The 25,364-nt window shown below is 39.9% G+C and overlaps 1 protein-coding gene and 1 long non-coding RNA gene across 2 annotated transcripts in view; one reads left to right on the top strand and one right to left on the bottom strand.

Annotated features, from left to right (window-relative positions):
- DACH1 (dachshund family transcription factor 1) overlaps positions 1 to 25,364 on the bottom strand; it is a 527,995-nt gene that overhangs the window by 207,427 nt on the left and 295,204 nt on the right. The window lies entirely within an intron of this gene.
- LOC109306454 overlaps positions 7,193 to 25,364 on the top strand; it is a 19,011-nt gene continuing 839 nt past the window's right edge. Inside the window, exons 1-2 of the long non-coding RNA XR_002099998.1 lie at positions 7,193 to 7,203; positions 17,326 to 17,331. This is a non-coding gene — a long non-coding RNA (uncharacterized LOC109306454). The remainder of the gene's footprint in view (positions 7,204 to 17,325; positions 17,332 to 25,364) is intronic.

The raw sequence follows: 25,364 nt of genomic DNA, 5'->3' as shown, positions 1-25,364 counted from the left end.
TCTTGGTGCTTTATTTACATCTGACCCAACCCACCATGGTGCTCCCCCTCTCCATTTCTTTATAAAGTGCTTGTAACACCTCCCCCATGGGATTCCACCCTCCTGTAAACTTATTATATTCATATTTATTCTATGCAATATTGGCATAATCTTATCCCACCTCTTCCTCGAGACATAAAATCATGCATAAAATCATGTTTGTCCATTTACATTTCACATCGCTACCATTTTACAAGTCTTCTAGGCTGCTGCTTGATGATGTCAGCTCTAATCCTCTCCCTTTTCATATCCCCATAAGTCTTTCCTAGTTGTTTTATTGCCATAACATTTAAGAAAATTTCCACTTTCCACTCTACCACACCTTTCCACTTCCCTACCTCCTCTTTCCCCTCTCCATTAGTCCCAGGCCACATTTGCTCCTATGAGTTTTTTTGTCATCCCATCACACCCCGCCCCACCCACCTTCTTTGTCTGCCTTCTTCTTTCTAAGCTTCACAGTATGTGATTTCTTCCTTTTCCCAATTTGCCTCTCTTCTTTCTCCTTCTCTATCCTCGCTCTTTCTTGTCTGTCATTCTCACCTCTTTCCCTCCTCTGTGTTATCTCACTTGTTCCACTTATCTTTCCATCTTTTCCCTCCTCTGTTACTAATTGTGCTGCTTTAACTACTGAAATTTCACTTTCTTCCTCCCTGGCTCTTCCTCATTGGCAACACGTAGGGGGTGCACGCCAGCAGCATCTGTGGGTGGTCCCCAATTGCCACTGGCTGCCACCAGCAGCGGCAGCTGCCGGTTGCCACTGACCATGGATCAGTGCTCACCCCCGCCACCACCAACAGCCACCATTTGCCACCTCCATGCTCCCACCACTGACAGCACCGCTGCCACCTGCAGGAGCTTGCCATGTTGCCTCTCTCCCCCACCAGCTTCCAGGGGCAGGTGATGTTCATGCTCTGCCTTCTCGTGGTGTCTCCTCCAGTCATGCATTCCAACTCAATGTCTTCTTCCCCACTTCCCTTTCTTGTCTCTGTGGATCTAACTATGGGAGAATGACCATGGGCATTACCACTGTAAGTGTCCCTCTTGCCTGCAAATACACTACAGTATTTCCAGGCACACTGCCACCCTGTGGCCTTTTCTTTCACATCTGTTGCAAACTGTATACCAGCAGCATGCAGGCATATGTCCTTCCTGCCCTCAATTACTACAGAGTTTAGACTGTCCAAAATCAATTGTAAACTGTTAGAGTGGCCCTATGTGGATTACTGGCAGTAAGTGCATTATCTCACCAGGACTCTTCTCATCTGCCCTCATTACCACTCGAGCTCTCCATGATCCCATCCATATACCATATTTATTGCATGTCTTCTCAGCGTTCAAACTTTTTGTACATAATTCTATAATTATTTTTCTATATCTCCCAGCTTATGCATGTTCATATCCATTCAAATAATTACTGTCCTTTCTCTTGTCTTTTGTCCTTCAATAAAACATCTCACCTCAATCCTAGGGAAACTCTTTGAGAAGATCCTGAAGGAGCACATCCCTGAAGCCGGCCCATCACAGATGATGCTCAAGGGCAAGCAGCACAGTTTCATTAGGGGAAGGTTATCAGACCAACCTGATTGCCTTTTATGATCAGGTCACAAAGGCAATGGATGCAGGTGTTGCCATGGACATAGTCTTTCTAGACTTCAGCAAGGCCTTTGACACCATCTCCCACCCCATTCTCATTAAAAAACTAGATGACTGTGGCATTGATGCCTACACAGTCAGATGGGTTGCAGATTGGCTCAAGGGTCGTACTCAGAGGGTGGTGGTGGATGGGTTATATTCAACCTGGGGAGAAGTGGGCAGTGGAGTTCCCCAGGGCTCGGTCCTTGGGCCTGTGCTGTTCAATTTTTCATCAGCGATTTGGACGATGGGGTGAAAAGCAACCTGTTTAAATTCGCTGATGATACCAAAATTTGGGGTGAGGTGAGCACGCTAGTAGGGAGGGAAAGATTGCAGCAAGATCTGGATAGGTTACAGGAGCGGGCTAACATAAACAGGATGCGTTTCAATACTGACAAGTGCAGGGTGCTGCACTTAAGCAGTAGAAACCAGCAGCACACTTATAGAATGGGGAACTCCCTTCCTGAGAGCACAGAGGCAGAAAGGGATCTTGGAGTCATGACTGACTCCAAGATGAACATGGGCCAACAATGCGAGGTCACGGTTGGCAGGGCTAACTGGACCTTGTCGTGCATCCACAGATGCATCTCAGGTAGAGCCAGGGAGGTGATCCTCCCCCTCTATGCAATGCTGTTCAGGCCACAGCTGGAGTACTGCGTCCAGTTCTGTGCGCCCCACTTCAGGAGGGATGTAGACAACATTGAGAGGGTCCAGAGGAGGGCCACCCGCATGATCCAGGGACTACAAGGCAGACCCTACAATGAGAGACTGCGGGACCTGAATCTGTTCAGCTTCAGAAGAGAAGGCTGAGGGGGGACCTGGTGACTGTCTATAAACTCACTAGGGGGGACCAGAAGGGTTTAGGGGAGACACTGTTTCCGCTACCGCCCTCTGGCATAACAAGGAATAATGGACACAAATTATTGGAGAGTAGGTTTAGATTAGGCATCCGCAAGAACTACTTCACAGTTACGGTGACTAGGAGCTGGAACCAACTTCCAAGGGAAGTGGTGCTGGCTCCTACTCTGGGGGTCATTAAGAAGATGCTTGATGCCTACCTGGCTGGACTTATTTGAGTCCAGTTTTTCTCCCGCCCAGGCGGGAGGGCAGACTTGAAGGTCTACAAGGTCCCTTCCGACCCTACTTCTATGATTTTATGATTCTATGTATCCCTTTAAGTACTTCTCTCTCACCTACTACTGCATGTATCTTCCCAAAATCCTCATAACCTTCTTGACTTCAAATAAAAAAAATTCCCAAGACTTCTGGTTAGGAAAGGCAACCAGGCTATTCAGATGTTCCACTTTAACTTCCAAAACTTCAAACAATATTTTTCTATAAATTCATATCTATGCATTGTCTGGTTTCTCTGTTTTCTTCCCTATGAATCCTGCTCTTATTCTCAGGTATAGATTACCTGCTGCTCTGTCGCTCTGTCTCTCACTTCCTCCCATCTTCAAATTGCCCCTCATCTCCATGTACTTAGGGAGATCAGGGTCTGAGAGTAAGAAAGTGGGGAAGGGATTGCAGAGGGTAGAAGTTTGGGGGGGCAGAAGGCAAGGGGGCTATCTGACCCCCAGACTTACTTTTTTACTGCTGCTGCAGTGGGAGGGGGACAGATTCAAAGAAAACCTCAAATAATTAGATTCTATGCCTGATCAATTATAACAAAGATATGCATTTTCCATATACACAATCTAATTACTGGGGAGTTGTCTTATATTCAGGGTTGTTTTATATTCAAGTAAATATGATAATTGCATGCTGTTTCTCAAAAGAAAATTCATTGGGTTTTTGTTCTCAATTAAACCAAGTGCCCCTTTTAACATTCTTGTCTATGTAAGAGCTGAAATGTTCCATCATGTCAAGAAAATGTACTTTTTTTATTTCAAATTTGCCATAAAGAGTTTTATGGGGAAAATATTTTTCAGTTTAATGTCATAAGAAGAATAAATTAATTCCAATATTGACTAATATTGAGGAAATAGAAAATAGAAAGAAATGCTCATTCCATTTGATTTATATAGAATAATATCACTGACATTACCTGAGGGAAAAATATTTTAAAATACACCAAAATAAATGCATCACTCTCAGAGAACTCACTACCTGGGTGACAAAGGAACATTGCCAATATGTGTCCCAGGTTCAAAGATCCTCTCAAGAACAAGGTGTGAGATGGGTCTTCTAGCTACATGAAAAATGTGTATGCTACAGATGCACTGTTAACACCCATTTTTCTAGCATCACAAGACAGTGTCAGGTGAGACAGATAGCTTGAATAAATCATATCAAACTGTACCTGGAATATGTGAACAAGGACAGAACTAAAATCAAAGGAAGATGTTAAGTCAAAATGTGTAAAAATGTTCCAGAATGTCTGCTACTTAAAATCAGGAATCTGGAATAGTTTAAGTTAACTATTAATTTAAATTAAGTTAACCCTGGGTAGTGATGGCTTCCCATAGCTTAACAATATATTTTGAGTCAACCTAGAGGAAGATTCACAACCTAAAGGCTCACAGATACTGTAAAGGACAACAACTCCAAAAGAAAAAGAACAAGGACAAGATCCATTACCTGATAAATAAAATACCTTGGAAGAAAGTTTAAGAATAAAAAAAGTCTTTCTTTAATATTCTTCTTCTTGTGTGGAGAAATCAAGCTATTTTCTGCATATCACCAAACAGAATTCAAAATTTACTATGCTCAATAACTAAAACATCATGCACAACATTTATATAAATACATGAAAGACATCACAACTGATTTGATGGACAGACATTCTGGATGTAATTCTGAATTCCTGCTTATGTGAGTGGGCTAATTGTATCACAGATTGCAGCACAGGAGGAAAAGCAGGCTTTGCAGAGACACATTTTTCCACCTACCCCATAGGTAAGTGGGAGGAAACAGACACCTGAGTGAAGCCTTGTCCATGGCCTCCGGTATATCAAGCAACATACCTCCAAGTCACAATTTTCCTCCAAGGCTCCTCCCAAGCCAGCATGTAATTATGTGCTGTATCTTGCTGAGTCCACAATTAGTCCCATTGACCTTGAGGAGACTAATCATGTGTAAGGTGAGCAAGACTTCTTTTTTCTCATATATTCTATTCAACTACAAAAAAAAAGTCTTTGCCTTTTTCAGTTCTATTCATGAGCAGTAATATTAAAATACATTTGCTGTTAAACCAGTTCAGATTGTGTACCACAACAGGGAAATGCAAAAAAAAAATACTTTCTATGAGCTTCCCCCTCTTTGTGATAAAACTTTGAATGATCTTTTTCCCTTTAATTTCCACATTCTACTTAAAAGTGTAGTGGTCCCCTTCCCTCCCCGCCCCCCCCCTCCCTGATAAATCACTGGAATGTGCTGCTTTATTTAATGGGATTATTTATTATCACTGTATTAATACACAAGAAAGCATCACTCAAATGTAGCCAATTATTAGAGAGAGAACTTATGGCAGCAGACTGGCTGATTAAATAAATGTTGATATAAGTGCACTGACATGCTACTCAAAACTTATTCAGGTTTGGAGATACAAAAAAATCCTTTCAGCAAATTGGCATATTTCAAGTAATTAGAAACCATCTGCCAAATCATTCTATATTTTGTCTGCAACCACCATCTTGAAATGTTTCAGGATTTATTTCATGTTGCAAAGGATAGCCGCTCCTCCATTTTCAAAGTAAGAGAGGACACAGAGAAAGAGTAAGCACTGGAAATAAAAGTGAGTACTAGGAATTTAATACAGAAGCTAAATACAGACAGTCAAAAAGCCTGAGGCTGAATTGATTCAGTCTTTGCAGGTTAGTCTAAGCTGCAAAAATTAAACCAATAAGCAAATAAACAGACATTCACTTGTGATTCAGGAAATGCAGCCGCATGCCTGCAGCGGCTCAAGCCAGAAGTCAGGAAGTGCTACAGCATGGCTCTTTGGCAAATAGCCAGCACGGGTTATGTGTTCACTTCCTCTTCCTGCTGCCCGCAAGGTCTTTGGGATTTGCAGTCCACAATCACAGCAACAGCAACTCTGCAGGGTGGCTCATCAGTTCCTCTTCCTGCTTCCAGGTGCCTCTGGGATTTGTAGTCCACAGTTGCAGCTAGCACTAAGTAAGCCATTGGGGTGCTCCATAGGCGGGGGAAGGGAAGTTTAACCTACTTCCCTGGCCTTGACCCCAGCAGGGGTTTGCCAGGGAGGCAGTGAACCAGACCTTACTGCTCCAGTTAGGTAGCAGTGGAGTGGGGCCAGCCTTGCTCTCTTGAGCAGACAGCCCGGCCCAGGGCTGCAAAATGCTGGGGGATTTCGATTTAACTTGAAACAAGGAGGGGTCTGGGACAGAAGTTTCATATACCAGTTTGACCTAAATCAGTTAAGTATGATACTGCATTCAACCAGGTTTATTTTAAACCAGTTTCACCCATTTTGAAAGTGGTTTATGTGCACTGAACTTCTATTCTGTTACAGGTTTAAACCAGTTTTGGATTACTTAAATGGGTTTATGTGTAACTTCTGGCCCTAGCCTGAAGTAAATCAGCTGCCCAATTAATAAGCTAGAACAATGAAAATCCATTAAACAAATCAATAAAACTGGAGTCAAGTCTAACATAGGAATCATAGAGAAAAATTTAGGTCTGTTTTAGGCTCAGTCAGAGAGTTAAAAACTGCATTACAACCATTTTTACTGAATCCTAGCAGCATATTAAAGGTGGAATTTACCCAGTGAGCCCACAAAGAGAAGACTGTATATCTAACTGCTTTGCTTCCAAGTGGTTGCAATGTGGATATATGCATGTAGTATATATACACGTGTTGCATACAACTTATAGTCATCAGAACTGAAGTGAAAAATCTAGAAGGAACAGTTGAGAATGGAAGTATTAGAGACAGGTTTTAGAGAGTAACATTTAAATAATACTGAAAAAAGTAACTTAATTAAGGCGGGGCATCAGCCCTACGTACTGACTTTGAGGGAGGGTAGAGCAAAAAAATAAAAGCCACCACCACTGCCAGCCAGCTGTCCCCAGCAGCTGCAATCCACAGATGCTTCATGTGCCACTGCTGCCCACAATGCCAAGCTGCCTGGTTATATTTCTAGTTGCAAACCAGGCCCACCTCAGTGTTCACTGCCCTAAATTCAGTTGAGAAGCCAGGAAAAGAGCTAAGGTAGAATGCCCAAAGGAACTCTCTGAGACAGCACTCACCTTTTATTAGAAGTAGGTGAGGCTGATCATCTTCACTCTGCAAAAGAGGTTGCTTCAGGTGATGGGGATAAAGATGAGAAGAACAGACAGGTTGTGGCAATAAAATATCTGATTGACTGGTAACACTGAAAGCTGGATCTTTCAACATGTGTATAAGACAAAACTATAAAGAAAAGTATTTTAATTTGCTAAAATTAAGTAATGTTTAGGTAAAATTCTATATGGAAAGCATGGAATGTGCTTAATTAAAATATAACCATATGGTTGAAGGAGAAATGGGAAAGTTCATAAGAAATTATTTAAACTAAGCTCTAGGGAGAAGTCAAAAGATTTTTAGAAGCAGTCGGATCATATTTTGCTAGGAAGGTCAGTAAATCAGCCAGTAAAGGCAAGTTTTTATTTTGTAGCAACTTCCCCACCCCCCAACTGTTTGAAAATAGCTGAAAGAGAAGAAATGGGTTAGTTCAGAAAAAATGCACACTCCAGACAAGAAAGTTAAGTGAAAGTGGCTGGGCAACAATAAATGTATATATTTGCATACCTTTTATATCAGACCTGTTTTCCTGTTCAAGGCTAACTAATGCTCTGTATTTATTTTAAACTAATGTACACACACACAAAAACACACTTGACATTGGTTTAAAACAAATACAGAACATTAACTGGTCTTGCATGGGAAAATAATTCTGATACTGATATAATAAGGCTTTTAGAAATCATGTAATGTTTGTCTACAGCTATGCTGAAAAAGGTCAATTCCAAGGAATTTGAGGTAAATATTTTTTTATGAATATGACTGTACAATAGAATCTGAAAAGATACACCCCAATAATAGGAATATAACTGTATTAATTGAGGAAACTTTTGAATGTACAATATTAGTGGAAATCAAAGAAGCAACTAACCTGTCTCTAATAAATCAACAGTGATTTGAACAACTTCCATACAAATTAGTTAATTATATGTAACACTGGGGACAAGATTGAATGAAGCACTTCTAAACACCATAAGCAAGCCTTCTCTGCCTCCTAATACACAGGCATTGCTTAAAACACTGGTTATAATTAAAACATTTAAGATAGCCAATATAGGCATTTATTGATGTGCTCTAGGAGTAGAAGTGGGGGGGAGAGGGGGCACTTTAATTAAAGCAGCTCAAAGAGCCACTTTAATAAGGCTGCTTTAATAAAGCTGGCTGGGGCATGAGGGTGCTACACTGAAAGGGCTGCCTGCTGGCTAGCTCCACACTATAGCACTTTTCTGCCCCAGCCAGCCCCTCTGCAGCACACTGAGTTGGGGGAGAGCAGTTCCAGGCTGGCAGGCTGACCTCCAGGGCCACTTGCCAGCTTATATTGCCAGCTGTGGCACCTCAACACAGCATGCTGTAGTCCTAGGCACAAGTATAAAGCCTGTGCCTGGAAGCAATAAACCAGTGTTAACTGTGCCAGAGTTTGTGTTGCATTAATTACACGTGTAGACAAGCCAACTGAATCATAGAAGTAGGGCTGGGTGGGACATTAGGAGGTCATCTAGTTTAGCCTCCTCAAAAGGCAGGATCATCCCTTACTAAACCAAGTGTCTGTCCAACCTGCTCTTAAAAACTTACAAAGATGGACATTCAGGAGCCTTTCTAAGTTATCTATTTCAGCGCTTAATTACTTCCATTCTTCCTAATATCCATGCTAAATTGCTCTTGCTCCAATTTAAGACAATTATTCCTTATCCTTTTCCCTGTGGCCACAGAAAATGGTCTATCGCCATTCTTTTTAAAACCAAATTCAGGTATTTGAAAAAATTATCAATCTTCCCTCTTTTCCTAACTAACTAATCCCAGTTATTTCTGCCTTTCCTTGTAGACCATGATGCCCAGATCTTTAATTATTTTTGTTGCTTGCTGATGGACTTTTTCAAATTTATCCATAGCTTTCTTAAAGTGTAGTGCCCAAAACTGGACATAATATTGCAGGCAGAGCTCACCAGTGCCCAGAAGTATGGAAGAATCACCTCTTTTGACTTGCAAGTGATGCTCCTACAAATACATCCCAGTATTTACTTTTTCTTATTCTTTTTTTAAAATAGCACACAATTGCTCATAGCTCATATTTATCTAAGGTCCACTATACCCTTCAGGTCCTTTTCTCTAGTACTGCAGTCTAGCCTGTCATTCCCTACTCTATATTTGTGCACGCAGCCATTTCATCCCAAGTGCAAGACTTTGCACTTGTGTTTACTTGAATTTCATTCCATTAATTTGGACCATTTTTCCAGTTTATCAAGATCAATTTATGAATCCTAATTCTAATCTCCAGACTGTCTGCAACCCTCCACAGGTTAGTGTCATTTGAAAAGCTGCTAAATTTATACCCAATGCCATTGTCCAAGTCTTTAATCAGACAGACTAGTCTGTGATTACCCAGATCCTCCTTGTTCCCTTTCTTAAAAATAGGCTCTATATTTGCCTTCTTCAATACCTCACCCAATTGCATGCCATTGTTCAGTCCCAAAATCACACATTAAAATCAGCACTACTAGAGTCACCTTTTTACTGTCTCCAGTTCAGGGCACCAAACTTCAAGAAAAGACAAATTAAAAAGAGTCAAGAGGACAACAATAACAATTATTGGGGGTCTAAAATACATGACTTATAAAGAAAGGTTGAAAGAACTGGGATTACTGGCATTAGTCTGGAGAAGGGAGATTTGATAAGTCTATAAATATATAGAAGAGGGTTATAAAAAGGATTGTGATAGCATGTTCTGTGTGCACAATGAACCAGACAGGAGTTTATTGTCTAGGTTGGATCAAAGTGTTGGGTGCATCTACACATGATGCAATTAATGTGACGCAATAAACCTCAGAGCAGTTGAGGTGGGCTAAACTCCTCCCAGGCAGCATCTACACATGCACCTAGGACAGCAGCAATCTGAGGCAGTGCTGTGCAGGTTCCCAGCTGTCTGGGCTGACCAAACACAATTTATGCCTGTGGTTACTGGCTACACATGAGTTTCAGCTCAATAAATGACTCTGGCAAAGTTGGTCAGTTTACTGAACCCTAATACCAGCACATGTGTAGATGGTGACATTTTACTGTGGGGTTAATAATCTACTCTGCAGTAAAGTGCATGTGTAGATGCACCCACTGGGCACATCCAGACATATGTGTGGTTTACGTCACCAGAGCCCCATCTGTGGCACCACAAACCACATGCACCACATATGCAGGCATTTGCTGCACTGCTAATTAGCAGTGTAGTGTGTGTGTGTGTGGTGGGGGGCAGCTTATACCAGGAGATCTCAGTGTCAAAAAAACCCACACCAGAAAAAGTGGGGTGGCACACATGGTGGCAGTGTGCATGACCTGAAACCAGAGCCTGGCCAGCAAGAGCCACACAGCTGCTGACCAGGCTCTGCAAACCCAAATTGCCACTGCAGAGGCCCCCAGGATCCCAGGTAAACCTGCTAGGGCCAGTCCAGGGGCTGGCCCCAGCCTCCCATACCTGGGCAACTTGCTGAGCGCTGGAGCACATGTACAGGCATTCCCAAGAGACAAGTGGTAGCAGCACAACTATGCACTGTTGCTATTTGTCTTCAGAGAAACTTAATACTTCCTGTGATGTCCTAAAAGTTCAGAATTCTCTTGACCAATTGAGTTGAAGGTACTTATCCTATCATTTGGCAGTGGTTTTCAAACTTTTTAAGCTCAAGGCACCCCTCATTGGGCTCAAGGTACCCCTCAGAAAATGCCAGCTCTTAGTTTTCACTCATTTTTGACTATGGAAAAATAATAAAGCAAATTTTCTGTTGCAAGTAACTGAAAAAGACCACAAGAAGTCTGCGTTTTTAACATTATGGATTCTTATTTATAATCTTTTGGTTTATCTTGTGAATCACATTTGTACACATAACAGTCCTAACACTGGCATCCCATGGCATCCTTGGAAAGATCCCAAGGGACTCCCATAAAGAATCACTGTTATAAGCAACATACCAAAATTTTTTGCAGTTCAAGTGAATAGTTGATGAACAAATAGTTGAAAAAAGTGCAAGGGCACTAATTCTTTGTTCAGTGGAGGTAGGTTTTCCATACACCTTTTACATCTCTATTTGAATGCATCAGTTTAGTCACCAGGACATGTGGCTTGATTTGCAAAGAGCAGAAATACAGTTGAAAGCCAAGAATGTAATGAATGATTAAGTCATAAAAAACAACAGCAGAACACAATGCTCCTTGGTTATATTGGGAAGCACAAGATGAACAACTAAGTGATTTCAACCACCTGAGAAATGCCACAATCCCCCAGAAGTGAACTGTCAGATATGATTACTGCAACTCTGAAATAAAAATGGTTTAATAAAAGAGAACCAGCTAGGCCACATTTAAAAATAAACATAAGGATATTACACATCTCTCTAAAACTTGCGTAGTCACACAGCTAGCATACAGTGGGAATGTTTATAAAGGATAGGGAGATTTATATTAATGAAAAAAATAGAGCAAAGATTAAGATTGTGACTAACAGCATAGTTCAATTGTTGCAAGCAGAAGTAAAGTATTTTGAAATAATAGCACAACTACTGTCTAAGTAACTCTCATCTTATCTATTTCATCACAAAGGATCATAAATGGACAAAATGCTACCTGTGCATTGCATACAGCAAACCAGGCATGCAGCAATTCAGTTAGTGTGATCCCAATAATTAAATGTTCAAAATACTTGATATTTTTTATTATCTTAAAGACTATGTAACAGATGTTGGGCCAGATTTAGCAGAAGATTATAATAAAACTCTCACAACAGAGTTTATGGTTGTAACCTCTGGCTAGTTATTAAGCATTAACTTACACAGTCATCCAGAAGCCCTCAGTCCTTGATATTTCATTCTTTCATTTTTGCCTTGAAAGCCTGCAAGCACATTATAGTCCGCTTCTAAGCCAGCAGTTTCCTCTAACTCATGAAAGTGCCCCATTCCTATATATGGCAGTAAGGTCCACTGCCATTTGTACAAGCCATCACTTGCCTTAGATACCCACCTATCTGCAAAAATGCACAAGTAATCTTGAACAGTTTTAACAATAAATCTACCACCATTAATCATCAACAGACCGATATAACTGCACTACTGTCTATATTCAATTACCAATGCACCCTAAATATAATATGCACTTTCTTTTTGAAAAGCAGAATGAAGAAAAAGGATTTTTTTCCAGAATTATGGCTACTGAGAGCCTAATCTTCAAATGACTCACCCTCCCCTTCCTGTTTAACTTAAACCCTAGCTGCTGCTAAAGACTGGTCTCCTATGATTTTGAAAAGAGCTAAAGAGCTGTGAAATAGGAGAAAAGACCAGTTCTATGGGACAGCAAAACTGCCCTAAGAAAAGTTAGCTTCATTAGTGGAACATCAAGCTATTAAAAAAGAGAGATGATTGTGTGACAGCTGAAAACTATGTTTGTGTGAAAAAGGTGCTCGCTGAAGGCTCTATGAAAATTAGACTAAGTGTTGTTCTGTATTTATTTGGATATTAAGCTATATGTTGTTGCTAAAAGCCTAATAAAGTTTAAGAGGTAGTGAGGCCTTGTATAAAGTAAGACTTAGTTTGCAAAGTCTTGAAGTAGTAAGGCCCTGTGGCGTAGTAAAAATTACCTTATCAAAGGAATGCAAGTCTTGTACTGCTATTGGTCAGTCTAAGGACAGTTGAAGTAAAAGGAATCTGAGTGGTTGTACGTTATCACTACCATTCAGAAGCTATAAATTAGCTGGAATATCTGGAAACCATTCAGAAGGAAGATACAGCTCTGTGAAAAAGATTAGTTAGCTATTGGCTTGGATCAGTGGGCCCATGGATCTCGAGGAGCCCAAGGACTGAACTCCAGGGTCCTTCCCACTACCTCTCGGACAGAACTGATTGGGGACGCCTGTCTTCACTGAACTTTGTGGAAAGAGAAACTTGTTGTACATCAGCCATCAGAGGGGACTGCCAATAAGTTACCAACGTGAATTGTTTTTGTCTGTCATTGTTTGTCTTATTACTACGCGTAATTGTGTTTTTGTTAAGTCAATAAACCTTTCTTACCTTTCTATCCCCAACCATACTATCTATCCCAAGCCCTCCGCAGGTGGCTGGGACAGATTGCTGGCTCCTTTGGAATGAAGAACAATGGGCCATGAAGCCAACTGCTTCCCTGGTTCCCTAGTCGCCCAATACCAGAGCTACTGCACTGTAAAGCAGGATGCAAAGTGGCATGCTTCTATCTTGGGCAGAACACTGGCATTACTACTGAATACACAAAACCCAATTTGGTTGGTGCAGGAAAGGGGGCTGATTTTGCATGTGTTATATGTGAGAAAATATAGCAACAGAAAAGTTGTCCAGACTTGGCAACACAAACATCATACTTATGAATAACGATATGGGTTTTCCATTTGCTGTGGAAAAACATGGATTTTCCCCCTTTAAAGAAGAAAAACGTGGATTTTCTGCTTTAAAAAAAAAAACACCCAAGAAACCATGGATTTCCCATTGCAGGCTGACAGAGTTCCAGCCTGCAAAGAGCTACTTGGGGCAGGGGGAGGGGGAGACTCACAGGGAGGCACGTGCATGTGTGTGCACACACACATGCATGTGGCAGTCGGGAAGCAGGAACAGAAACTCCCACAGCTCTTTGGAGGTAAGTCTATGGGGGAAGGAGGATGCCACAGGCAACACATGAGGGGGAGCCAGGGGAGAAGCACAGCTCCTCGCTCCTGATTTCTATGCCCACAATGGGACACAGGGTGTGGGGCTGCAGCTGGGCTGGACCCGCTCTGGGCAGGAGCCACCTCTGTGGACCAGCAGCCGGGACCCAGCATTGGAGGGAACACTGCACAGCCATGGCCACCAAGGTGAGGTGCCCCCTGCCTATGCAGCAGCAGCAGGGGGCACAACTCCATGCTGCCACACCTTACCTTGGTAACCATGGCAGTGCTGTGCTCCTTCCCATGCCAGGTCCTGGCCCCTGGGCCATGGAGGTGGCTCCTGCCCAGAGTGGGTCCAGCCCAGCTGCAGCCTTGCATCTGCTGTGGCTGCAGAAACCTGGGGGCCTGTACTGCCCCACCCCCACACACATTGCCTGTGTCTTCCTGCCCCACCCACCTTCTTCTTCATATATTAGGGGGCTTGGACCTGGGGGTGGAAGGAAGTGGGTCATGAGTGAGGGGCACCAGCAGTGCCAAAGGGCTGTGGATTAGGAATAAGGGCCACTGGCAGGGCCAGAGGTCTTTGTGCTGACAGTGAGGTCCACAGGCAGAGCTGGGGGATGAGGGTCTGTGGCTTGGGACTAAGGGGCCATGGCATGAGCAGGGGCAAGGCACTGGCATATCAGGACTGCTCAGCACCACAAACCAGCAGAGGGGACAGCCACAGCTCCACCGACATCCTGGCAAGCGAAGGGAGCAGGGGGAGCTCTGATTTTCTATGATTTAAAAAAAAAAAATCAAATGCCAAAATATATATTTAGAATATATTTTGTTATAATGATTGAGGCACTGGTAGACTTCCAAATTACTTTAAAATTGTAAATTATCAATAAAACATTGGGTTCAACTGATACCCATATATATACACTGGCATTTCATTTTAATCACAGAAAAATGTGGATTTTGAGGGGTTTAATCAGAAAATGTGTGTGTGTGTGTGTGTAGGGAAGGGGCGGCATTTATCAGAGAATTTACAATTTTTAAACAGAGGAAACCAGGATCCCTGCTTATGAATTTCACAAGATGCCCCAAAGAAAGATGCAAGGGACAAAATCTGCTTTCAGCTGCAACAGAACCATGCATATGAGCAAGCTTCTTGTCTGTCCATGTTACAGAAATATATATCTATCTGACCAATAAAAGACCTGAAAAAATAGTGAGAAGTATGAGAATCATGCTTTTAGGTGGGGAGATGGCCAGATGGAAGGAAGTCAACATGTCATGCATCCCCCTTCCTTTATAATTCAGGTCATCTTCTAAGATCTATCAACAAGGAGCACTGGGGTAGAGCCCATGGGCATGAGACTGCTAAAAGCCTGTGAATCCCACCTCAGACAGAGAGCTACAGATAAAGAAGAGAGAATCGTTGCCACTGCCTGTTTTACCAGCATCATCACCAATGTCTATGACCTGCACAAAGCACATCCACATCTATGACTCAGCTACCTGGGCCACTGGCAGGAATAAAGTTAAGATGTACTAAGACTGCCTTAACCTTGATCGCTGTAATTAAAGGCAAAATCAGTTTGAGGAACTAGGAACAGATTTTTCCCCCCTGTTTATCTGCTTTATTAAAGAAACATTTCACAACCCCCTACACATTCTTTTCACTCATTTATATGTTATGCCTCCTATTCTTTTTTTTCCTGCCGAACAACTGTATCCTTCACCAGTACAATGAAGTTATTTATATCTAAATTTTTGTTTCTTTTGGGATTTTTCTTTATGCATTTTGTAATTGCTGTACTTGATTTATGACTTCAAGTTGCAGATGCAAAGTAGAACTAGAATTTTTTTTCCAGCCCTTAACCTTTTTTTACTCTACTTTGACTAACACCTATAAGAACAGAAGAGATATACAAAAAATAATCTGCCTAACGTTTTTCATAAAAGAACTCCTTCTCTAATCATATTGTTTTAGAAAGCAACTGAAGATCTCCCCTGATATGAATTAAACCACCACCCAGTTGGTGCTTTATTATCTCTTCAACAAATGATTTATCTTTTATAGTCCAAAAGCAAAAAAGAAGGAAAATTATTTTTTCTCTACCAGTTGAGCCAGCCCTATCATTGGTTCTATAATGTACTGTGAAGATTGCAATGAACAATATTATCAGGATGCTAGAAATGGTTAATTCCAACAAAGCTGCTTACACAATGCACACACACACACAAACCTTGTTAAGATCATTGCAGCTAAGATGGCAAAACAATTTTAGTTAAACATATAACCAGACTAGGAGCAGAAATGTATGATGAAAACCCAAAAGAGGCATCGCATTAGTTTGACCTGGCTTGCCTACTGTATAGACTACATGCTTCAGTAGGGCTTTTTGGGACTTTTATCTAACAGCTGATTCAATCAGCTGTTAGATAAAAGTCCCAAAAAGCCCTGCTGAAGCACCCAATCTACACAGATACTGGGGAGTCAGGTCAAACAAACGTACTTCCTCTTCCAGTAAAGCGCTTTTTTTTTTTTTTACATCTGTTAGCAGCCTATATGTTTTTCCCATGTTTAATTTTTTAATCTTTGTTATCTGTCCATAGGTTAACGTTTTTAATTTGCTGAAAAAACAGCTATTTAGGAGTAAACAGGAACAAAAAATTCAGGGAAGAAAATTATTGGACACTTTTTGGGGCTGACTTTCAGTGATAAGTGAATTTTGAGCTCTTGTGGTATTTGAGTTGACAGAATATACAGAGGTGTTTTTAAAACTGCTTTAATACTGACTTAAGATGGAAAGGGTATTTCTACTTGAAAAGGATGAGCCCTAAAAGCTCTACAGAAAATTCTCTTAAACTGGTAAAGATGAACCAGAAAATGGATTTGGAGAACATACATACGCAGGTAATTAACTATACAGCTAAGGAATAAGGTAGCAGGGATTTCCAAACTGATCTGCTGAAGAAGGACAAAACATTAAGCTCAAGAGACTTCAGAAAAAAAACCCAAGAATGATGGGACTTGTAAGTGCAGCAAGCTGTTTAACACCAGACTTACAGCACCTCTGTAGTACCACAAGCCTATTAGCTTTGTAGTGAGGAACTTACAAGCTCCTCTGCTGGTGAAGCCTGCAGAATTTGTAAATTGTGCAAACTAAACACCTGTGTTTCAAGGAATTTACAAGGTCAGTGGGCTCTTTTTCTACTTGCTTTGGAGAACTGAGCATTAATAGCACAATAATGATATAGTAGTGAGCATTTGTATACTTGTGACATTCCAAAATGGACAGTCTTTCAACATTGGTTTGAACATTTGTCGTAAAAAATACAAACAAACAAACAAAAAAACCGTAACATTTAGAATTCCCTGACTTTCCTGAGTTTGCTTGACCTTGTAATTTTACAAATGCATTACCTGGTGCTGTATATAAATAAGCATGAGAGTTAAGGAGGAAAATTTAGTGTTTTTGATGTAAGCTTGAGATGGCTTACATCACAGAACCAACATGCTATCATTCAGGAGTATTGCTGAAAAACAAATCTTACCAACCCATACACCCATGCTTCTCTTTTTTTCTTGTAATAAAGTGTACCTTTATAGACAGGGCCAAAACCAACAATTATAATTACAATAAGGAGATGTGACATCATACATATCTATGTCTCATATCACTACATCAATAATTATTGACATTAAAAGTACACAAATCTTCTTTTAATTTTGAATATAATCTTTAAAATCTTTATACCTATGAAGAATAAGCAGGAAGTTCTGAAATATTGACTTAGTTTTACTTAAAAACATCACTAGTAAGTTTTGGTGACATTGTTTCCTTCTACTAAGTTGTTAGTGCTTATTTTGTTCCTTACATAAGGAAAATAAATAATAAATGTCCATGAAAACTAGTGATTTACAGGAAACATTATGGCAAGGTAAAACAAATCTACCTGGATATCTTCATAATGTTCACCTAGAAAATATGAAGGGAATACTCATCCTCTGTGAACTGTAGGGATTGTTAATAACACTGTCCAGGAAAGTTTGTTTTATACCTTGAAAATCTTAAGTTAATTTAAAATCATGTATTTTTTAGAATTTATTCTAAGAGCCTATTTTGTACATCCAAGCATGTACCATATTTAAAATTCTGGAAGCAAGTCTCTGGTTTTTAATATGCCTTTCCCTCTGAAAAACTAATAAAAGTAAAAAAAAAAGACTTTATATTATTCAATATAAGAAAAGGTCTAGTAAATTACTGTATAATTTTAACAATGTTATTTCTTATAATGAGATGACCTTCCATTCTCCTTAACCTTTTTTTTCATCAAAGCCACCTACACCCACGTTGCCTTCTGTTTCTCTAATCTGCAATTATTTATGTTTTCTTCATGCTGCTCCATCCGCCATGGGAGCAAAATTGTATTTGGTGAAATATAGAGCTAATTATACCATGAACCCAACAACAAAAAGACAGAGCAGATGTTACTTCAGACGTGCTAACAGTCCCTATGCTTAGTGTACATATAGCAAATAACTGAACACAGTATTTGAAAATAGTATCTGATCAGTTTAAACATGCAAATCTTTTATATTGCAGAAGTCAAATAAAGTAACATAGTCGCTGTGATCCAAAGCCTATGCTGGTTCCAGAATTATTTCATGCAACTTTGATTTTGCATTACTATAATAAACATGGAAGCCCACACTGTTATCACTGGGGAGGGAAAGAGATGAAGACTAATATAACAATATTAGCTAAAAATAGTAAATTGCTTGTAAACCTTGTATTTGGCTTAGCTTTTCTTCTTTCTGTTAACCCATCAATTTATCCAGTTTGAGGTTAGTACACTATCAACCTGTTTATATGCTGAAATATATTTTAGAATGTGTCTAAAAAAATTAAAAGAATTGGACCTAATGCCAATTCATTGTCTAGGGTTAAAAAGAAAAAAAAAATCTTTTGTTCTCCTAGTATGTTTTGTATGTTGGATGTGTAAAATACTTCCAACTGTGCTCCCTCCACCTCTGTAAAAAATTCAGTAAGTTATTTTTAAGTAAAAAATATGTTTGAAACTAATCATCACACACTAGTCCATATTATTATCAATTTGGATCCATACTTCAGGGATTTGATCAATCAATAAACAAAGGGAAACTGACAGGGCCAGTTCTTATTCATTCCTATTTGGAAAGTAAGTGGGCTTTGACAGCCCTATTCCACTCTGTTGGAGCCGCTGAAAAACTGTTAGTATGAGTTATGGATCCTCCAAAAGTGGATGTACTGATGGATTTTCAGGGACTTTACCAGGGTGGATTTGAATCACACTTACATGTCTAAGTCTACTTAGGCACCCAATAAATTAAATAGGATCTGGCCTGCAATGTCCAAGCTTTGTATCTTGACTACCATAAAGACACCATTATTAAGAATTTGCAGAAGGTGGGAGACCTAATCAAGATACTGAACTGATACTTGAAATAGTTAAGAGGGAGTTCTGGCTTTTATGATGAGAGACATAACAGGACAGGACTATGATCTCTCTTTAGCCTATCCTTCTGTGTGCAACCCTACACATTCATTATTGTGCAGCAGTTACTGTGCATTTAGTTTATACTTGGTTAATGAAATACTATCTAAATGCATAGTAACTCCAGTTACTGTGCAGTAGCGCCGGTGCGCAGTTTTTTGTGATGCTTACTGCACAGTTGCCTAATAACACTGTGTAGTAGCATATTGGCACAGCTTTTGACTGACAATTAAGCTATTCTTATTAGGCAACTACACAGTAAGCGTCTGGTGTAGATATATATGTTATACTTTTAGGCTTTCCATGTCTGTGGAGGTAGTTAAGTACAGGGTGCCAATCACAGAGTTTTTAGTAGGGGTATGTGAAGCAGGCAGTATTTGATTTAGATTCAGATTTGACCTGATTCAGGGGACAATGATTTGATTCACTGATTCGGATCACTGTCCCGATTCGATTCAGCCAATCTGAAGATTTGATCCAGAGGATCAGAGATTCAGCCATAGACACAGCTTTATATGTTTTTTCTATGTACTTCAAGGTACCAGGCACAGCTCATGAATGATGAGATGGTGGGGCAGATGGAGCATCCCACACGAGCATGGGGGGAGGTCCCCCACATGCTCAACTGCTGCCAAGCTCCACACACCCCCAGCTCAGCAATCAGACATAGGGGGACCCCAGGTGCCCCCCAGACCCAGGAGGCACCAGTCACAAGAACCAGGGAGTGGGAGGGACCCCTGCGTACTCTGCAGTGGACCCCAGAAGTGGGGTCCATCTACCCCACCATCTCAGCATTCATGTGCCAGGTACCTCGAGGTATGTAGAAAAAACATATAAAGTTGTGTTTATGGCCGAATTGTCATACCTCTCCGAATTGATTTGGAGGCTTCCAATTCAATTCAGAGAAATTAATGCATCTCCTGATTCGATTTGGATTCAGAGATTTGGCCACTGAATCAGGCCGAATCTTCTCTGAATTGAATCAGCTACTGAAGCTTCACACAGCTCTAGTTTTTAGGTTTATGCTTCTATTACTAACTATTTAAATCAAAACTGGAATTGAAACAGCAACTTATGGGCCATAGGACTGAGTGAGGCATTTCAACATATCCCTTCCTTCTATATCCTACCTTTATCACCTTACTCTAAGGAATGCCCATACAAATTGAGAGTGATTCAGCAAAAACAGAAAGCACTATAATCAGGCATAATTCATACATTTTTATCACATTAAGAAGAAAGGCATTAACTAAATACGACTCCTTTGTTAAAGTCAGTAACAGAACAAAATGAACTCAGATCTAGTAAAGACATAGTACTACACTTCATAATATACATACAGTCCTGAAACTTTGGGGAATCTCTATAGAATTTTGGATTGCATTGAGGCAGACAGAACAGAATTCAAAAAGGTAGACTGCAATTAAGAGCTCTATAAACACATATATTTTGAGCTTATTTTGCACAATACATTGAAGGGCATTTTCCAGTAATTAAAATGCATATGCTACCTTTGTACAACTAATAAAACATGTGAAAGGATAACTCAAAGAGAAGAGTTTAATATTTAAATTTGAATAGTTCAAATATATCAGTACAAAGTACTTCCCAATTACAACATATCAGAAAAAAATGCTGCATCAAGAGACTGAAATGAATGATTATATCATATTTAATTGAAAATGGTACCCATATACATAGGTGCTGTTTATTACTCATCGTAATGTTCTAAAAAGTGACATGTTCTTAATGCTAATAATAACAGCATGAAATCAACTCTGAGTGCATTTCATTTGGCTGAAGAATTTAAAATTATAAGATTAAATATAATTATTGTTGATAAAAGACAGACATAAAACATGCTTTGCTGTTTAAATCTAAAGTTATCGGGAGATGGAACGAATGTTGAATTTATGTTGTGGAAAATTGGTCCCACGTTGGTTTTACGCTTCATCAGAAACCACTTTTGTCTTGTATGCAAACAGTTAATGAAGCATACCAAAATTGCAACTTTTTCGTTAGCATTAGTGTGGGAAGACTTGGAACATATTCCGTAGTCTTTAGGTGCTTCTTTAAAAAAAAAGTACTGGCTTTAATGGATTTACTTTAATTTTTACTGAGGGATGTCACGTCCGTTTGGTTCCTCCTAACTTCTTCATCTGGTACAGATGTTGCATAACCATTTATACTTGGAACATTCCATTTTTTTACTGTGAAGGATTTGCCAGTATAAGATGGTAACATACTTATCATTTTTTCCTGTAGTAAACTCCAAGTATGTATGTGTTTTGAGAGTTACACAGTTACTATCTTTCTCATGCTATATACCTGCCTTTAGTTTTGTAATACTGAAGCAGCCAGTCTTTCAATTTCATTTTAACATCTGACAGATGTTAAAATTTTGTTCCAACAACCCTCTTGTGGTTGAAAACAACAGATAAATTATATTATGTGGGTTGTGGTTATGCTTTTATATTTTTTTCACAGAAAATGGGAATGGTGGTTTCTTTCATATTAAAATTCAAATAAGCACAAATGACAGGAAAGACTTCACATCATTCTCACACTTGCTTTTAAAAAGGCTCTTTTTCCCCCACTGTAGATTATGGTTTCTACACCAAGCTGTGTTCACATGCATAAGTCTACTTGTAATTGATATTACATGAAAACAATTTTTTAAAATTTATTACTATTAGTCTTATTTATGTTAAATTTATACACTATTAGCATTAGCCTGAGGAGATAACTGAGCTTTACACAACTGAAAATACAGCCAACAAACACCCTATCAACATATCAGAAAAATATTCACATATGATGATGTTAATATTACACTAGAGAAGAAACTATGAAAACAGTGCAGTGCAAAAATTAGATACATTTACAAAAATAACCTCTAAAAGCTGTTTTAATTGACAGCTGGCACATGCCTTTCTCAACTGCCCAATGAAGAACACAAAAGTCCTGGCCACCAGGCTGATAATAATTATGACTGATAACTTGGGCTAGCTTTCCAGATTTTAGAAAGAATCCTCGAAAAGTCTTCTATCAATGACTTCTTCATAGTTTTCTTTATGAAAAATAGGAGAACCAAAAAATCCCAAAAGTAGGGTAAGAGTAGGTCTTAAGAGTAGGTCTTAAAATTCCACAAAAAAATGAGTCTACAGAAGCTGAGATACACTGGAAAACTACAAAAGATGACTTAAAAATGGGGGTGACTCCTTATAATATATTCTCTGGTATTACATTGGCACAGGCCACAGCAGTGTGGATACACAGATAAATAGATTAGGTACATAACAGATCTAACCTGTAACTACTGTAAGCAGGTTCTTGATGATCCCAAAATACTTAACCTGCAATTTTTTAATGGCTAATTCTGCCATTATTTACAGTGCCAGCACAGCTGAGGTAAAATATTATCTCAATGCTTTGGTTGTTTTAATCATTCAATTGTATGGCATTTTTAAACAGGCCTTACAGTTAGCTGAACTCCTTTAAAGACAATAAGCTCAGAAAGGTGACAACCCCCACAGTTACAATGCTGGTAAGCTATTTTATATTGAAATACTTCTGGCACTTGCAGTTATACTTGCAATCAGCCCTGGCTTAAAGTCTTGTCTGACTTCATTTGCTAAGTAACATTGGGCTAGGTGAACGCTTCAATTCAAGATGTTTTGAAGAAAACTTAGCAATAGTAGGAACTAGTGATGGTAATTCAAGAGAAGATACTCATTTCCTCTGAGTCTATACTGAACTAGTGTTCTAGCACTAAGGGACATTATGCTGCTGGTGGTGCTGTCTTTCAGATGAGATGTAAAACTGAATTCTGACATCTCGCAGTCATTAAATATCCCATGGCACTTTTCACAGGAGTACATGTGTTAACCCATATGTCCTGGCCAGATTCCAAATGCATAATTGCATTCTGCCTACCTAAATTCCCTATGCAGTTTCAGTCAAAATACAGAACTATTCCTTTTCTATCTTCTTGCCTATGTGGCTGCAGTATACATTTAAACATTTACACTCAGATTGGGATATAGGTGCCATAACAGTGAAAACTGAACTACTCTTGGATGACTGGTTCCATAACCAAATTTATGGCCCTGAGTTAAGCACCTAGGTTGCCTACATTATGTCCAGGGAAAGTTAGGTGCCCCAGAATGAATGCTACAAAAACCTAAGCAACAAGTCAGCCAGATAACTCAGATATGCCTAAATTATCCACCATGAGATATCTTAAATCCTACCTCTGTTTTTGGAACTTATGTGGCAAACTTGGTGCTATCAGAAAGCACTTACTTCCATTTGGTGGACATGTTTCTAAAACCAAAGCCTAAGCCTAAGCCTTTTATTTAAAAAATGGAAGAGAGGTAACATCAAGGGTTGTTTACATTAAATGGTCATGGATAACATATAGAAAGAGGCCTTTGACCAGAGACCAGGGACCTGGATTAATGTTCATTGGGATTCTACTGGGCAAGTGTAGTCCTACTTGTGCTCTTTCTGCTCTCATGGATTCAGTATTGGTTTCTTCACAGTAGATCATTTTCAGTTGGACAGAGGGAAAGGTCTGAATAGCCCAAAGTCTGGTGGTTATGGCATTCTGGTGAGCAGATGAGTGCTACTCTCCTTAAGGCATCCATCTGTTCATCTCTGAAAAGGTGCTGGCAAATGCAATAGCAGAAATCTGAGCACCTAGAGAACTTTGCTGGTGAAACTATAGACACCTTTCAAGTGTCTAAGTTTTGCTTCTATTGCTGTAGTACCTGTTTCTGGGGAGCATCCCTGCATGCATGCTCTGATGCACAGCAAGCTGCCCCGGGTGGGGTAGAGAAGGCTGGGACCAGTACCTGGGCTGAGACATGGCTCTGGCCAGCCAGGCTCTGCTTTTGGGCTGCACATGCTGCTGCCACGTTTACCACCATGCTTTTGGTAGTGTTAATTAGTAATGCGATGAACACCTGCATGTGTGGCCCACACGGTTTGCGGCACTGCAGATGGGGCTGGACATGGCCTTAGAGGTTAGTTAAAAGTTTTAAATTCCATTCTGAAACTTAGGCCCCTGGGACACTTTAAACTTAAGACACAATTAACCCGTTAATTCTGTCTGAAATAGTCACCCAGACACATGTTCAGGCAATTAACGGTGTGACAAAATGGGGAAACAGACATAAAATTATTCCACAAAATAGGTGTAATATTTTTCCTGCTGGTTTCCACCATACCTGAAATTGAATGTATGCCATAGTCCCCACCATGCATCCTGATGCTGGCTGCATGGCAGGTCTTGGTTGACAGCTCCTGTGTTGGCAGGCTGACAGCCATGTGGTTCAGCCCTGCAGGAGGACGAACCCTGCTGTTTTCAAGGTACTGAGTTGAGGGATCAAGGTGCCAGATTATGGAAAACCACACGGTGCCCCATGATTCAGCAGGTTGATTGCCTGTCCTGCAGCTCCTAGAGAGCTGCAGAGCAAGGCACTTATTCCAGCCACAGGGACGCTGGGAGCAGGGAGAGGTTCTGTCATGATCCCGGGCTCCCCTCTGCACTGGCAAGTAGTAATGGTGTAACTGGGATCTGATCCCTAATCCCAAATCTGATTCCGAATGGCTGAAATTTTGCCATGCATGCGTGCAAATGACCAAATTCAATCCAAGTCCCACTGTAAGCACCTAATATTTTCTCAGATTTGGGCCCCAATACTTTATCTAGCTGATTTATACCAAATAACTCTATAACCATTTCTAACTTCCTGGTAGTAACCCAAAAAAGTAACCCAAAATCCACATTTTTCTGTGATCACAATGAAATACCACTATATATATGGCATTTCATTTTAATCATGGAAAAATGTGGATTTTGGGTTACTTTTTTAAATCTGAAAATTGAGGATTTTTTATCAGAGAAAACCAGGATGCCTGTTTATATTATATTTCTGTGTGGGTGTGTGGGTATATCAGGAATATTAATTTTTTTTTAAGACCACTCTTGATAATGTAAAATTAGTGTTCCCCTTTGTTCTTGTTTAGATGAAAAATATATTACATGGTTCATCCGCTGAAACTGAAATATCCAGTTTAAAATATTTCTGAAGAAAAATGCTATTTGGCTGATAACTGCCATAATGGTTTCTGAGGATAGTTTAATCATCTGCCTTCAACAACTGTACAGTATACTTTAAATGTTCTTTTACTCTTCTCTGGTAGTCAGAGGCTTAAATACTTAAAGTCTAACCTCTATAGTTTCATAGTTTCATAGTAGCTAGAGTC

The sequence above is a fragment of the Crocodylus porosus genome, unplaced genomic scaffold (assembly GCF_001723895.1).
Source record: "Crocodylus porosus isolate Cpor-Errol unplaced genomic scaffold, CroPor_comp1, whole genome shotgun sequence".
In the NCBI taxonomy this organism is placed as follows: Eukaryota; Metazoa; Chordata; order Crocodylia; family Crocodylidae; genus Crocodylus; species Crocodylus porosus.
The sequence above is the reverse complement of the archived record's forward strand: the minus strand, read 5'-3'. Positions and strand labels throughout refer to the sequence as shown.